The sequence below is a fragment of the Lepidochelys olivacea genome, assembly GCF_965140295.1.
Source record: "Lepidochelys olivacea isolate rLepOli2 genome assembly, chromosome: 9".
In the NCBI taxonomy this organism is placed as follows: domain Eukaryota; kingdom Metazoa; phylum Chordata; order Testudines; family Cheloniidae; genus Lepidochelys; species Lepidochelys olivacea.
In genome coordinates, this window is record NC_140419.1 from 46007733 (window position 1) to 46024357 (window position 16625).

At 43.5% G+C, this 16625-nt stretch overlaps 1 long non-coding RNA gene across 1 annotated transcript; it reads right to left on the reverse strand.

The window, feature by feature from the left end:
* Positions 1 to 3280: 3280 nt before the first annotated feature.
* Positions 3281 to 15667, reverse strand: LOC311526669. Its single transcript, XR_014713089.1, has 3 exons — positions 15223 to 15667; positions 11362 to 13418; positions 3281 to 3295 (listed from the first exon to the last, which is right to left on the reverse strand). It is a non-coding gene; the product is annotated as an uncharacterized lncRNA (long non-coding RNA).
* Positions 15668 to 16625: the final 958 nt, after the last annotated feature.

Sequence of the window (16625 nt, forward strand, 5' to 3'; positions counted from 1 at the left end):
CACTGCATCGGATGCATGCAGTGGAAAATACAGTGGGGAGATTTTATATACACGGATAGTAACACCCATTGTTTCATGTTCTCTGTGTATATAAAATCTCCCCACTGTATTTTCCACTACATGCATCCGATGAAGTGAGCTGTAGCTCAAAAAGCTTATGCTCAAATAAACTTATTAGTCTCTATGGTGCCACAAGTCCTCTTGTTCTTTTTGTGAATTGGTGCAGTGTCTCTATTAGGGGTTGCACCATTGGTATAGTCACATCAGTGTAAACTTGTCTAGCCCAAACAAGCCGTAAGGCAAGTGGGCTCATGCAAACATCCACAGGTGGGGATGTGGAGTCTGATTATCCATCACACTGCACCTTGTGGAGTCAGATACACCAGTACATATTGTGACTATGCATGCGGGAGTCTTTGCAGGGTTAGGGTTTGCTTGTCACAGTTAATATTCTAGTATAAACACTCAAATGTGTTAAACAAATAACTTCAATGACAATATTTTGGATCAAATTTTTCAATGCATTACGCACTGTCCTAACTCTGTTCCCATTGAAGACAATGAGTTGGACCAATGCTGAGCACTTATGAAAATCCCACTCTTTTTTAATCCCTATCACTGATCGACAGTTTTCCCGATACTTAATATCAATCCCATTCCAAACTCACAGGGTGCCATAGAGCTTAATTAATATTTACATAGTGCTTTGAGATCCTGTGATAAGAGTCACCATATGAATGTTTATTTCTCTTATGTTGCCCATAATTTATGTTCAACCAGCACAATGAGATTCTGACTCATTGTTCCAGATGTAACCTTACCTAAAAAGGACTGAATATTTTCATGAACTCTAGTATGCATTTACTCTACAGAATGCTAATTAAAGCAAGTTAATGAAATATAAGAAACAATTACTTGTGGCTTTTAAACTGTTTATCACTAAACAATAAAAATGTAGAAACAATGATAAATACCGTTTACAAAGACTGCTTTTCATAACACTCTCATTGTGTAACTTTGAGTCAATTTATCTCTGTCTACACCTTTGACTTCTAGCCATCCTGGGATGTTTACAAGTTAAAATATAAGACGAAATCTTTGTCTGTAAAATAAAAGCATTTTTTATAGTTACTCTACATAGTGGAATTTGTTTTGGTTTTGTTCGGGGATTTTTATAAAATAGTTTTTCGCATCCTCTGTCAAATTTAGGTTTCCGTGGTTTGTAACAGACAAATGGAAATAAACCATAGCCAGGACACCACGGAATATCTTCTTAACCACACAGCAGTAGGCTAACTATTCTTATTGAAGGAAATGGAAAAGCTAGCCCTTGACATGAATGGTAGCAGAAGTTACAACAGCACTGTTTGCATTTGAAAATTCCATCCTGAGAAATAAAAAAATAAAGTGTACTAGTGGCCAGTAATCTAAAGCCAATAGAACAGGAACTTCACATTAAAATCTGAAGATAATATTGATAGCTTTCTAAGAGAACTTCCTGATGTTATTGGCTCAAGTTATTTTAACAATATAACTTGATATTGCTATGATTGACCTTATGCACATCTTACTTTAGATTCAGGGAAACAAGGAGCAAAAATCGAGGGCCTGATTCTCCTTTGCTGTGCACCTTGTGCAGGCACTTGGTGCAAACGTATATAAAGTGCTATAAACAGGCTCAACAGCTGAGCGGGAGTAGCAAAGGACCTGTTGGCAGCTTCCAGATAGTGGGCCTGGGTCTGTAGCTGACCCCAACCCTCGTGTAGTTTAGTGCTATCTTAAAACTAAGGAGATGGGAATTCAAAAGAGGCTGTTCTACATTATGCCAGCTCATAACTACTGGAGTGCAACAATATTTAGACCTTCCTCCTGGTCATCCCCCTATACTGGGGCCAGGAATAGGGATGGTGAAGAGCCAGACAACTCTGCATCTCTTATGTATTTTCCCCTTGGCCAACAGCTTTCCAGCTCCTCATCCCAAAGGAGACAGTGGTAGAGAGGATCTGTCCCCGAGTGGAGACTTCTGACCTGCTATCATTTTACATCACATTTTACTCACTATGCATGAGTGTAAATGACTCCAAGGTGCAGGGCAACAGAATCAGGCTCATGATCTAAATCAAACTAAAGAGGACATGGACTATGTTTCATGAGGACATCCCAAAGCTGGACACTGCTCAGGTGTTGACACAAGTGACTAAAGCCCATCCAGTCACTAATAGTGTCAGACAGCAGGAGCACGTTCCTGGCAGTGGTTTGACCTCAGTGGCTGAGAACAGGCCACCACAGAAGGAACACTCTGACCGACACTTCAGTGTCACATCATTATAGCATCTCTCTCCTCACCGCAGCATGAGTCAGTAAGACCCTTAATAATGGGACAGATGCTACACTGTACAGGAAAACCCCAGAGCTACCTCTAATCCTGTCATCACTGTGTGGATATCAGCCCTTGTGGAACAGTCAAGGAGCTCAGCCCCACAAGCCCTTCATGAGATTGATGAAGCTCTTGAAAGGACAATGCAACCCCAGGACACCCCTTCCCCATAGCAGCATGGCATCACAACCCTTTTCGAGCGACCTCCCAGGTGCAGAGGAGTTATATCTGGTGTCAACAAAAATCACTTCCAAAGAAAATGCCCACAACTGGAAGCACTCACACAGCTCAAGTTCCAGCCATGATTCCTCTGTTTACCAGTGACCATAACTTGGCTGGAACTTTGTACATCATATAGACATCTAATGGCTGAATAATATATTGAAGTAAAACTCATCACTCTCTTCTGCCACACTCAGCACTTACTCCTATCAATGTCATGCAGCATCTGCCCTTTTGAATATTGTGACCAGTCTCTCAATATTAACATGATATAAATGTGTGTGTGGGCCGAAGGTTTTAGTAATGATTACACGCTGCTAAAGAAAGAGAAGGTGGGTGAGGTAATATCTTTTATTGGATCAACTTCTTTTGGTGGAAGCTCGGCGGAGCTTGAAAGCTTGTCTCTTTCACCAGCAGAAGTTGGTCCAATACAAGATAGCACCTCACCTGCCTTGTCTCTCTAATATCCTGGGACCAACATAGCTACAATATCACTACACTCTACTAGTCATTTCACAAAAGACAAATCTCTCTTACCTAATATCCTCTGCATAAAAATGATTTTAAAAAATCTTCTTTCGGCAACTGCTGAACACAGACCAGACACAGTGTTTGCAGAAGCTCAGATGCAAAATGGTACTAGCCAACTGTTTCGTAATCAACTGGATGTAGGTGAAATTGCAGAGTGGATGCAATCTGTTCAAGACACAATACAACCTCATTTGAGATCAGCAGTCAAAACAATACATGGAGATCAAAGATGATCTGTAGATCAGAGCACTGCTCCAGAACTAATAGCAGCATTTGCTAGAAGCCATGAAAACAGCAATATAGTAGTTATTTGAGCCAATGTTTTATATGGCAAATGAAAGAAATATTATCTCCCTAGTTTTATGCATCCCTGTTCCTCTTGGGTCAGATCTCCAGCTGGCATAAATTGGTACAGCTCCTTTGAAGTCAATAAAGCTGTACCCATTTACACCAGGTAAAGATCAGGCCCTTTATATGGAATACAGTTGCTTATGTGTGACTCACTGGTGGTGGTGCGCCCCCTTGCAATGAGGTTGGTATAACAAGCTCTCCACCACCACCACTGCCCTGGCCCTGCAGCAGTCTGCGTCCTCTCCTGACTTAGCTTCAGTTACCCTAGAATGGGGGAACTGTAAGTGACCTGGCCAGAGAGCTAATAAAAAGAAGTCTAATATCCTTACATCGGGTCTTTGGCCCCCAACTCTGGGGACTGTGGTCCTTACACTCTTAGACAAATCATTTACAAGATACAGGTGAAATTCATCCCTGGTATGTATAAATATTTGTATTTCATCAGCAGCTGGAGGCCCTAAGTGAGATTGGGGCCCCACTGTGTCAGGCTGTGTACAGATATAGTAAGACTATCCCACCCTGATCCAAAGCACTATATGTGAAAGAAAATGTAGAATCAAATGAAATAAAAATCTTAAATAAATCCACATGTTCCATAGAATCTCTATGGATAGTAATTCCTTGCTCTAATAAGAATATAACAGTAGGGATCTGTTATCGACCACCTGACCAGGACAGTGATAGTGACGATGAAATGCTAAGGGAGATTAGAGAGGCTATCAAAATAAAAAACTCAATAATAGTGGGGGATTTCAATTATCCTCATATTGACTGGGTACATGTCACCTCAGGATGAAATGCAAAGACAAAATTTCTCGATACTTTAAATGACTGCTTCTTGGAGCAGCTGGTACAGGAACCCACAACGGGAGAGGCAACTCTCGATCTAGTCCTGGGTGGAGCACAGGATCTGGTCCAAGAGGTAACTATATCAGGACCACTTGGAAATAGTGACCATAATATAATAACATTTAACATTCCTGTGGTGGGAAGAACACCTCAATAGCCCAACACTGTGTCATTTAATTTCAGAAAGGGGAACTATGCAAAAATGAGGAGGTTAGTTAAACAGAACTTAAAAGGTACAGTGACTAGAGTGAAATCCCTGCAAGCTGCATGGACACTTTTCAAAGACACCATAATAGAGGCTCAACTTAAATGTATACCCCAAATTTAAAAACATAGTAAAAACTAAAAAAGAGCCACCATGGCTTAACAACCATGTAAAAGAAGCAGTGAGAGATAAAAAGGCATTTTTTAAAAAGTGGAAGTCAAATCATAATGAGGTAAATAGAAAGGAGCATAAACACTGCCAAATTAAATGTAAAAATGTAATAAGAAAAGCCAAAAAGGAGTTTGAAGAACAGCTAGCCAAAACCTCAAAAGGCAATAACAAAATGTTTTTAAGTACATCAGAAGCAGGAAGCCTGCTAAACAATCAGTGGGGCCCCTGGATGATCGAGATACAAAAGGAGCACTTAAAGATGATAAAGTCATCGCAGAGAAACTAAATGAATTCTTTGCTTCAGTCTTCACGGCTGAGGATGTCAGGAAGATTCCCAAACCTGAGCTGTCTTTTGTAGGTGACAAATCTGAGGAATTGTCACAGATTGATTGAAGCGTAACTAGAGGAGGTTTTGGAATTGAGAAACTTAACAGTAACAAGTCACTGGGACCAGATGGCATTCACCCAAGAGTTCTGAAAGAATTCAAATGTGAAATTGCAGAACTATTAACTATGGTTTGTAACCTGCCCTTTAAATCTGCTACTGTACCCAATGACTGGAAGATAGCTAATGTAACACCAATATTTAAGCAAGGCTCTAGAGGTGATCCTGGCAATTACAGACTGGTAAGTCTAACATCAGTACCGGGAGATTAGTTGAAACAATAGTAAAGAATAAAATTGTCAGACACATAGAAGAACATAAATTGTTGCGCAAAAGTCCACATGGTTTCTGTAAAGGGAGATCATGTCTTACTAATCTATTAGGGTTCTTTGACAGAGTCAACAAACATGTGACAAGGAGGATCCAGTGGACATAGTGTACTTAGATTTCCAGAAAGCCTTTGACAAGGTCCCTCACCAAAGGCTCTTAAGTAAATTAAGTTGTCATGGGAGAAGAGGGAAGATCCTGTCATGGATTGAGAACTGGTTAAAAGACTGGAAACAAAGGATAGGAATAAATGGTAAATTTTCAGAATGGAGAGGGGTAACTAGTGGTGTTCCCCAAGGGTCAGTCCTAGGACCAATCCTATTCAACTTATTCATAAATGATCTGGAGAAAGGGGTAAACAGCGAGGTGGCAAAGTTTGCAGACGATACTAAACTGCTCAAGATAGTTAAGACCAAAGCATACTGTGAAGAACTTCAAAAAGATCTCACAAAACTAAGTGATTGGGCAACAAAATGGCAAATGAAATTTAATGTGGATGAATGTAAAGTAATGCACATTGGAAAAAATAACCCCAACTATACATACAATATGATGGGGGCTAATTTATCTACAGCTAATCAGGAGAAAGATCTTGGAGTCATTGTGGATAGTTCTCTGAAGATGCCCAGGCAGTGTGCAACGGTAGTCAAAAAAGCAAACGGGATGTGAGGAATCATTAAAAAAGGGATAGAGAACAAGATGGAGAATATCTTATTGCCCTTATATAAATCCATGGTATGCCCACATCTTGAATACTGTGTACAGATGTGGTCCCCTCATTTCAAAAAAGATATACTGGCATTAGAAAAGGTTCAGAAAAGGGCAACTAAAATGATGAGGGATGTGGAACGGGTCCCAAATGAGGAGACATTAAAGAGGCTAGGACTTTTCAGCTTGGAAAAGAGGAGACTAAGGGGGAATATGATAGAGGTATATAAAATCATGAGTGGTGTGAAGAAAGTGAATAAGGAAAAGTTATTTACTTGTTCCCATAATATAAGAACTAGGGGCCACAAAATGAAATTAATGGGTAGCAGGTTTAACAGAAATAAAAGGAAGTTCTTCACTCAGCGCACAGTCAACCTGTGGAACTCCTTGCCTGAAGAGGTTGTGAAGGCTAGGACTATAACAGGGTTTAAAAGAGAATTGGATCAATTCATGGAAGTTAAGTCCATTAATGGCTTTTAGCCAGGATGGGTAAGGAATGGTGTGTCTAGCCTCTGTTTGTCAGAGGGTGGAGATGGATGGCAGGAGAGAGATCACTTGATCATTACGTGTTAGGTTCACTCCCTCTGGGGCACCTGGCATTGGCCACTGTTGGTAGACAGGATATTGGGCTGGATGGACCTTTGGTCTGACCCAGTATGGCCATTCTTATGTTCTTATGTTCTTAAAGAGTTTAAAATCTAAATCAACAAGACAGATTAAGGATGTATTATCCAATTTATAGTTAGGAAATAGATGCAGGGTAAGTGACTTGCCCAAGACCATGCAGGAAGTCTGGTGCAGAGCTTGGAATTCAACCCAATCTCACAAATTCCAGACTAGTGCCTTCTCCACACAATAGCCTCTCCTGCCAGTGAGAGTTACAGCCCCTCACCCCAGGGGTTGAATGTCCCTGAAGACACATGTAGCAAGTGAAACAGAATCCTAAAGTCTGGAATTCAGAGGCTGGCAGACAAATAGAGGAGCTGATTGTATGTTTTTTAAAATGTGTTGCTTCTATTTTGATCGTGATCCTTCCTTTTCTCTATTACTTTAAAAGCATTTCAGTTTAGCTTTAAATAGGCTGGTGTAGCGATACCTATTAGAGCAGTTGCTCGATTATAGGAACAGCAGCTCAAAGAATGTTTTAAAATACATCTTTCCAATGAAAATTCACTCTTTAATTACACTAATCTTGTATGATCTCTCATTGGAAAATCGGATTTGTAATGTTTTCAGTGTTTTATCTTACACTGCTCTGTGTTCAGACCCTTTGATATTTGAAGCTCAGCTTCCACAGTGCACAACTTACACTTGATCAGTGCCATTCTGCTTAAGATAGTGACTATTTTCCCTTCTTGTATCCGCTTCATGTCTCTCAAAGCTTACACAAACACACATTGACCCCATTACTCACATTTCCTAAACCTATCTGTCTCTGTCCCTTACTCATGGAGTAAGGCACTGTTCAATGTTAAGGGTGGCAGAATATGAACTTGCGTGTGGACGAATGTAGTGGATCAGTAAAGTGAAGCTACAGTACATACTGCTTTTGTTTGTCATTGATATACGCTATTTTCTAGCCATTTCTTCAAGGGTAACCCGGACTTTGGACATGTTATGTTCATTACAGCCACATAGATGATCGTGACCCAACTGTTACCTCTGTTCATTGCTGGAAACCTCTGCTTCAAACAATAGAAATACAATGCAGTACAATACCAGAGTGCAACAGAATGAAACTGATGCTTTGAAAGAGGCTTTCAAAGCAAGTTAACACCGGGTGCCATTCAAATCCCTCCTAAAGACAACTTCTCCACTAAGCATATACCACTAAAGAGAGTGAGTTAAATCAGTTTCTAGATTATGCTCTGTTCTTTGATGCTCTTTATAGCATCCTCCCTTTCTACTTCCACATTCTTGCTATTATAATTTCTTTCCCACACAATCATATTATTACAGAACTTCCCCAATTTTTCTCATGCAATTTATCATTCCCTTGCCACTGGTACTGTATACAGTATGTACCCATGGCAATAACAGCATCCTAGACTGAAAACCAGCAAACTCCTTTGTTCTTTTCACTCAAATACTGATCTATGTTTATACACTATTCCCCTTCCATTTCATCAGTGTCATATGCACTATATCACTTCTCTGAGAGGGATCCTACACTTGAAGATGCCTGTGTGTATACAGCAGAATGCATTCAGTTGCCGGAGATGAAGTACACACTGCGTCCATTAGATATAAGAATTTATTTTTTTTACAAGACATTTGTATGCGGCTTTGACTGATGCCTGGAATAGATTGGACAAATGGTGTAGTTTGATTTGGGGTTAGGGAGCTTTAATAATTTTACTATCTGCATCCAAAGTCCCCATAAATTCCTCCTGAAGTTTTTATGGTGTTTATTTGAATATTTAATAGTAGTTGATGGAACATTGTTTTATAACTTACCTACTTGACTTAGTAGCTTGAGGTTTTATTTTGGGTAGTATACAGTTTGTAATCTTGTTTTTGCATTAAGCTGCTTCAGTGAAGAAATGAAGATGTATTTCAATTGCAACAGCATAGAGTGGGAATCATGTTTCATTTTTTCCCTTTTTTTAAAACTTCAGTATTTTCAAGCAACTCGACAGCTTATTTATCTGTTTGGAACTGGAAACAACCTCTGACAGACAAAAAATAATCCTCCTAAACAATACAGTATTAAAGGATCAACTTTGATATTAAAGGTTAAACTATAAATCATGTGTAAACCCTGGTATAATAATTCATAAAACCATTTGATATAACGGTCTGGTAAGTGTCCAAAAGGTTCTTGCAACCATGAATAATTAATAATGCATTTAACTATCTATCAGATGCTACTCATGTCTAGCAACTAGGCACTGGATTGGGAGTCAGAGGAGCTCAGTTCTGTTCCTTGCTCTGCAGCTGACCTGCTGTGAGACCATGGCCAAGTCCCTTCACCTTTGTGCCTCTGTGTCTTGGTCCACGACTTGTCTTGGCTGTTTAGAATGTACACTTCTGGGTCAGTCTCTCACTCTATGTACAAAGCAGAGTACAGTGGAAGCCCACTTTGAGCTGGGTGTTACTTCAGCTCCTTCTTTGTATGTTTGTTCAACCCAATGAACCACAAGAGTTCTAGAGGGAAGTAGCACAGGAAAACTCAGTGAAGCAAATTTTTAAAGTCAGATTATAAACCATTACTATTAAACAATCACACAGCGAGAGCATAAAGACTTTCTTGTAACAAACGTGAGTTACCACATCTAATTGGCGGGACTCGTCCCCACCCCCTCTCCTGTTTGTCTCCTCACTCATTGTTGGCAAGAAACAATTTGCCTCCGATTCTGCAAGCTGGTCTGTGCGGATGGCCCAAGGGTCTGTGCGAGTGGGCTCTGACAGGATCAGCGTTCCCTGATCTCTACAGGGTAGGGAACATGTCTTTTAGCTCTTCTGTAACTGCTTGCTGTTCTTTAGGTGCTGCATTATGAAGGCAACCGGCAGTAACTCCACAGTTGGGGATGTTTTCTAAGAAAGACTTAAAACAGGGCATAAATTCCTATTTTTCTCTAAAAGTAGATGGACTATTGGTGTGAAATTTCACACTAGGCTAGTTTTTATGTCCTTCAAATTTTCTATGTCATTTGTTCAGTTTATCTTCTTTGAATTTGGCCCCTGGCAGTCCTACATTTTATTGTTGACCGATATTGCTATAAAAAGCACTGTATCTACACAGCTTTGAAGAGGTGGATCCTGAGTAGATCTGTGACAACCGCTGTAGCTCTTTTCAAGTTGGATTTAGGGTCATTTTAGACATTCGCGTTTAACTGAAGATGTATGCTGTGCACCCAGGGCCGATTGAGGGGAGAGCAGCTGTATTCACACTTGATGTGGGGGAGCTAGGTGGACACACATGAAACCTGGTGCCAGGAACTACATTGCTCTGGCATAGGCAAAGTGACACAAAAGGGCTTATGTGCAGCTGCTCTTCTATCCCTGACTTGACTGTCATCCACAGTAAACACTGAAGCAATAAAGCAAACCCTAGAAAGTCATAATACACAACATTTTGAAGCAGTAAAGGTTGCTACACAAACCCTTAAAACAAGAAAGTGAAAATTTAAGCCATCTAACAGCACATACCCTCATCTCCACCCACAGGCAAACACCTTACTGTTACTACAAGTATTGTGCACCATAACCTTAACTCTGCCCTCAACCGATGCAAACCTTCCAGCCTTCCATCACCCCGTCACCAAACTATCTTCTTCAAATACCATCTGCTTCATCAGACATCCACAACTACTAGTGCTGATAAAGGGGTGAGTGCAGAAGGGTGAAAGTGAAGGTTGAGTTTAGCTGTATGTACAATCTTGTATTTACAGTGTGAATAAGTTAGTGAACTAACATACCGGCAGGAATCTTTGCAGGAAGAGCAAACTGTAAACAACTTTAAAGTATATTTTTCAAAAGCAAATTCTAAATTCAAACTACAGCAGGAAATTTGATTTTAAAAAATAATCAACCAGTGAGAACACAAACAAAGCTATGTTACCTGTAGGCCTGATTCTCCACTGCCCATATTCTCATTTACACTTCAGTAAAATTGATGTAAAGGCTAGCATGCTAGGCAGTATTTTGCACCTGCCTTGCTCAGGTGTAAACAACAAGGCAGCAAAGAATCAGGCCCCAAAAATTAATTGTGGAAAACATAGGCCCAGACCCACAAAGGTTTATAGGCTCCTAAGTTCCATTGATTGAAATAATTTCAACTCCTTTGTGGATCTTAGTCGTACTGAATAATCTTGCATAGCACATCAACTAGAGAAAATCATAAGCTTCGTGTAGGCAAACTTCAACTAGAAACCAGGTGAAATCAAATTATTCACTGAATTATTTTCCAAGCTGTACAGTTTTCCCAGCTCTGTGCAATATGTCACCAGGAGACAGTAAGAAATGAAACCCCTTTCCTCCTGTTTATAAACTTCCCCTCCAAAAGTGACAGTCTTGTTTACATCAATTACGTGCGAAAAATATATCTTTGCGGCTGTCTGTCCTTATAATGCATTATCTGCATTACTGACACTGTTCATTGCTTTTCCCATCTGGTGACACTATGGAAAAATCATTTAATTAGGCTGACTGAAGCTTAAAAATCAATCTTTAGAGAAGCATAAGTTAAAACCTGATGCTACTTTTTGCTCTTCTTGGTACGTAAGCACTTACAGAGCAGCTGCTCAAGTCCTTCATCTTTCAGGGAAGCTTTACTGCACTGCAGTGTCTTAGCCCCAGTTATATAACATTTCCTTGTGGAGCATGCACTTGAAATAACTTTTTGGATTATGATCTTTGTCATGCCACATAGTGTTGCGGTTCAGTGATGAGACAGAACACAGCTTTTTGCAAGCAAGCAGGCTGGTCAGCGGAGATGGGCTGTTCTGCCCCCCCTGCCTTCCACCTTCTCCTTTTATTATATTTCTCCCCCTAAACATTACACACTGCTACACAAAGGAATGTATGACGTTGATTCATATGCTTAGTTACCATCCTCTATCTACTACAATCCTGGTTCTCAGGCCTTGAGCCCAGGCTAAAAAAACCTCCCACAGTTGCTGTCCAAACAATCAAGTTCTCAGGGTTCATATCTAGCCCTTGTCCTTGGATAGAGCAATGTGTGCATTGCTCCTAGGAGACAGTCAGGGTGTGCCCCGCCTGCTTCCAGGTGGAATAGCTAGACATTAACCCTTCATCTCCCCTTTTTTGTTTATTGATAATTGGCCATCTCATGGTAGCCGCCAATTTGTTTTATCATGCTATTTAACTCCCAGACAGACAAGGACATAACCTGGGGAGCTTTCCAGGGCAAAAATTTTACAAAGTCTTAACAAGGAAGGAATACATTGTACACAGCAACAACAAAAAATAAGCCCAATAATTACAAACACAAAATAACCAAAAGCTTAACATCTGCAATATAATCATCTAAAAGGGGTACACTTCTTTTACTACAATTGTAACCAGCAAAAGGCAATATAAGTATCATTCTACTAAGACAGCAAAGGGTGCCATCACTTAAATTTGCAGGAATATAATTAAAGGTGCATGAACCACAAGTAAAAACCCATCCTGATGGTAGGATGATATGGCCATAATTATATAAAACATTAACAGCATGGGAACAATTTAAAAGGGATTGAGAAATTTTTTGACAGCCCAATGGCACCTTTGTACTAGTGCAGTTAACTACACGCGCACAGGTGACATTGTGAGCCCCGGCTGGGTACGGTGTGTGAAGGAATATAGCCGTGCGAGGCAGAGTATAGTTGGCCGGGCCCCAATTAGCCATGCTAAAATACTGGGAGAAAAGATTAGCATAAGCAAAGAGCAGTATCTTATTCTCCTTCGGGCTTGTAACAGGGGAGGCGCTTCCGAGCCAACCCCTACAGGAAATAGCAGGCACAAAAGGCACACAATCATCACAGAATTAGCAGTGATTTGGGCGAGAATCGCCACAAACAAAGTCTTAGGAGTTTCTGGCTGCTGATCTGCTGCCAGTTTTCGTTGAGCCGTGGCGACCAATGCTTTTACTGCTCCCCCTGTCACGGGCTGGCTTGGGACGTTACGCCTCCTCCGTTTCCGTCCCGCTGTTGTCGACTCGGGGGGCAACGCGGTCTCCTCCAAGGTCAGCTGAAACTCTGGTATGGGATTCGACAGCCCCTGGTGCCATGCCATGTTGTTTAAGTGCTGGTCGCACGCACCGGGCTGGAACCCACAACGGTCCTGCAGGGAGAGACACAGCAGCATATCCCCGACCCCAAGTAATTAGAGGTGCTGGGCCCAGCCACTGTGGATCGGGCAGCTGACGGTAAAAGACACGCGGTCTTTCCAGTACCTCAGATTTGTGAAAATGCCGATCCGCAGGGGTCTGCTGATCTGCATTCAGTGTTAAATTATTTAAAGTAAACAAGAGAATATACATCTGTTGTTGAATGTCTCCTAAGGTTCAGAGACGCAGCTCCCCTTGTTTTAATTGTTTATCTAGCAAGGTTTTGAGGGGCGGACTGACATTGTCAGAGCAACAAGTGGAGAAGACGCGCTGTGAGACGGCGAGTGAGACAACGTCGATCCAAAGCCTCCTCCACCCCGAGTTCGATCCTCGGCAGCTGGCACCTGATAGGGGACTAAAATCAATTGTGCAATTGACCGTCCACGCGGGAGCGACTGTGGAAGATGAGTCCACACCTGAACCTTAATAATGCCAGTGTAATCAGCATCAATAACCCCTGGAATGACAAAAAAGCCCTGTTTCCCAGCATGTGAGCGAGGGAGAACAAGACCTACAAAGCCGGCAGGGAGAGGTCCCGTCACCTGTGTAGGTATGGCACAGACCTCCCCTGGCAGCTGAAAGTCAGTGTCCTCCTGCATGATCAAATCAAGCCCTGCACTTCCAGCAGTCGCTGCCCTCATAGAGTCTACGGATTCCAAGGCAGAGGAGCGATTGCCTGAGTAGGAAACACCCCCGTTTGGCCCTGGGTTCGGGGGGGACCCGTCGCGCGGTTTCCCGACCCGCTACGACACTGATTAGCCCAGTGATAACCTTTCCCACACTTGGGGCACTTCTTTGAGGGTCGGGCTGGTGCCTTAGATGAGCGGCACTCCCGCTGAAAATGACCCTCCTTTCCACAGCGGTAACAGCGCTTCCCCTCCTTCCCAGTTTTTCTGAGGGCGGCAGCCAGAACTCCAGCCTTGTGGGCTTGTGTGCCAATGTTCTGGCACGCCCGCAGCATGTCTGAGAGCTCTAAAACACCAGAGACTTGTGCTGCCTGGAGAGCACGGCGGCAATCCTCATTTGCATTTTCAACTGCCAATTTTAACAGGAGCTCGTGAGCTGCCTCAGTGTTATCCACCTGTCGGAGGATAGCCTCCTGCAATCTGTTGGTAAAATCCAAAAAGGACTCTAAGGCACCCTGACGGATACTGACAAAGCTTTTGGTAGGCTTGCCTGAATCCGGGACCTTCTTGAAGGCATGCTGGGCACAGGTGGAGATAATGGGGAAGACGGCCTGAGGGAGTTGAGACTGCATCCCAATAGTAGCAAACTGGCCCTCCCCTGCCAAATGCTCATAAATGATACCTTGCTCTCTATATACCTGGGCTTGGCGTTCTGCCATCTGCCGATACTCACTAAGCCAAATAACATACTGACTGGGTGACAACATCATGCGCAGCAGCGTTTTCCAATCCTCAGGGATTAGGGAGTACCCAGCACCCATCCCTTCAATGAGACCACGCACAAAGGTGCTAGTCAGGCCAAATTCACGAATTGCTTTCTTTACCTCTCTAACCACCGAGTATGGCAGAGTGGTCCAGGTGCCCACGGGGTTGCCCTGGTCATCATTCTGCCAGGTCACCGGGCAAACGGAGACCAGATCAGCCAGCTCCTCTGCTGTAAGATCTGATCGAGCTTTCGCTGCGTGAACCATTTGTTGCACCAGCGAAAGCTTCTGAGCAGATGCAGATGACTCTCCAGGGGGCCCCATGGGGGGAGGGTGATCACACACCGGCTCCGGTGGGGAAGGCCAGGGAGGCGGTGGTAATAGAGGCACTGGGGGCGAAGCAGGGGGAGGGATGGCTGCAGGAGCGGACGGGGGTGGCAGGATCGGCAGCTCCTCTGTTGGTGCTGAAGAGGGCCTTTCCAAGGCGACACGCTGTGTCGCATCGCCAGGAGGGGGGATGACTGCAGGGGCGGACGGGGGCGGCGAGAGCACCAGCCTCGCGAGGGAGGGTCTGTCTGAGGCGACACGCTGTACCACGTCGCGGCAGAGGTGCCAGGCATGTAAAGCCTGCACGGGTGCCCGAGGCTCTTTGTGCAATGTCTGGCCCAATCGCTCCCAGTCCGCTAGCTTAAGGCTTCCAGCTTCAGGATACCACGGGCACTTGGCACGCACCTCCTGTAGCAGGAGAGTGAGTTCTCGAGCCGGGCAGTCATGCTGAGCCTTACGCAGCAAATACTGCAGCTCATTGCAGTGTTGCACTTGCAAAGCAGAGAGGGAGCTTCCCATACTTACCACAATGAAAAATACTCACCGGGATCCACGAAGTGGATGAGTGACGCGTCTGAAACCCTTGCCGGGCGAGGTGAGTGCTGAGGGCCCCACGTTTGGGCGCCAGTTGTTGCGGTTCAGTGATGAGACAGAACACAGCTTTTTGCAAGCAAGCAGGCTGGTCAGCGGAGATGGGCTGTTCTGCCCCCCCTGCCTTCCACCTTCTCCTTTTATTATATTTCTCCCCCTAAACATTACACACTGCTACACAAAGGAATGTATGACGTTGATTCATATGCTTAGTTACCATCCTCTATCTACTACAATCCTGGTTCTCAGGCCTTGAGCCCAGGCTAAAGAAACCTCCCACAGTTGCTGTCCAAACAATCAGGTTCTCAGGGTTCATATCTAGCCCTTGTCCTTGGATAGAGCAATGTGTGCATTGCTCCTAGGAGACAGTCAGGGTGTGCCCCGCCTGCTTCCAGGTGGAATAGCTAGACATTAACCCTTCAACATAGAGAGATGGCAAGATGTGGATTTCATGCTTATGTCTAATGTCGCAGCACTGTTGGAATTCAAATCAAGAGATATCTAGTGGATGAAAGGCTGCAAAACCAGGTTCCTTTTAGATGGGAGTGGTATGCAGGTTGTGCCTTGTGTATTTTGTGTGACTGGGTTGTCACTCAACAGAGGTTATCACGGCTCATTTCTACTGCAGTAGTGCTTAATGAGGCCAGGTGGTGATCAGGACCCCAGTGTCCTATTATGTTATATGAACACCCACCCCCTACCCAAGAGCACACATTCTAAGGCTATGTCACTGCAATCAGAGATGTGATTGCAGCGTGGGTGGGCATACCAGGGCTACCTTTATTCTAGTTTGCATGGCTGAAAGTAGCAATGAAGCTGCGGTGGCACAGACCGAGCATGGGCTAGCAATGCGAGTAGGCACTCAGGGTTACGGGTGGCCTGCGCTGAAGCCCGTGCTGCTGCACCTCCACTGCTGTTTTTAGTCCTGTAAACTAGACTAAAGGTAGCGCAGGTGTGCCCACTGAAGCTGCAGCACAGCTATACCCTGATAGTGTGACGAGAAGCAAGAGGTCAATACACTGAGAAATGGGAGGTGAAGGGAGGGGAGGGGAAACAAGGTAACAGACAGGTGTTCTCTAACTAGCAGTCACTGTGGTCTTGCCCTTCTCAGGGTGAAGGCTACTGAGGTTGTGCTCTTATATCACAAAGAAGGGCTTTAGCCTGGGTCTTTCTGTATTCTAGGGAGATGCAGTTTGGCGAGAATGTGAAGCCTGGTCTACACTGGGAGCTTACATCAGCAGAGCTGCATCTCTCAGGGGTGTGAAAAATCCACACCTCTGAGAGAAACAACCAACCAAATCCCCAGTGTAGACAAAGCTAAGTCAGCGGAAGAATTCTTCCGTCGGCCTAGCCACC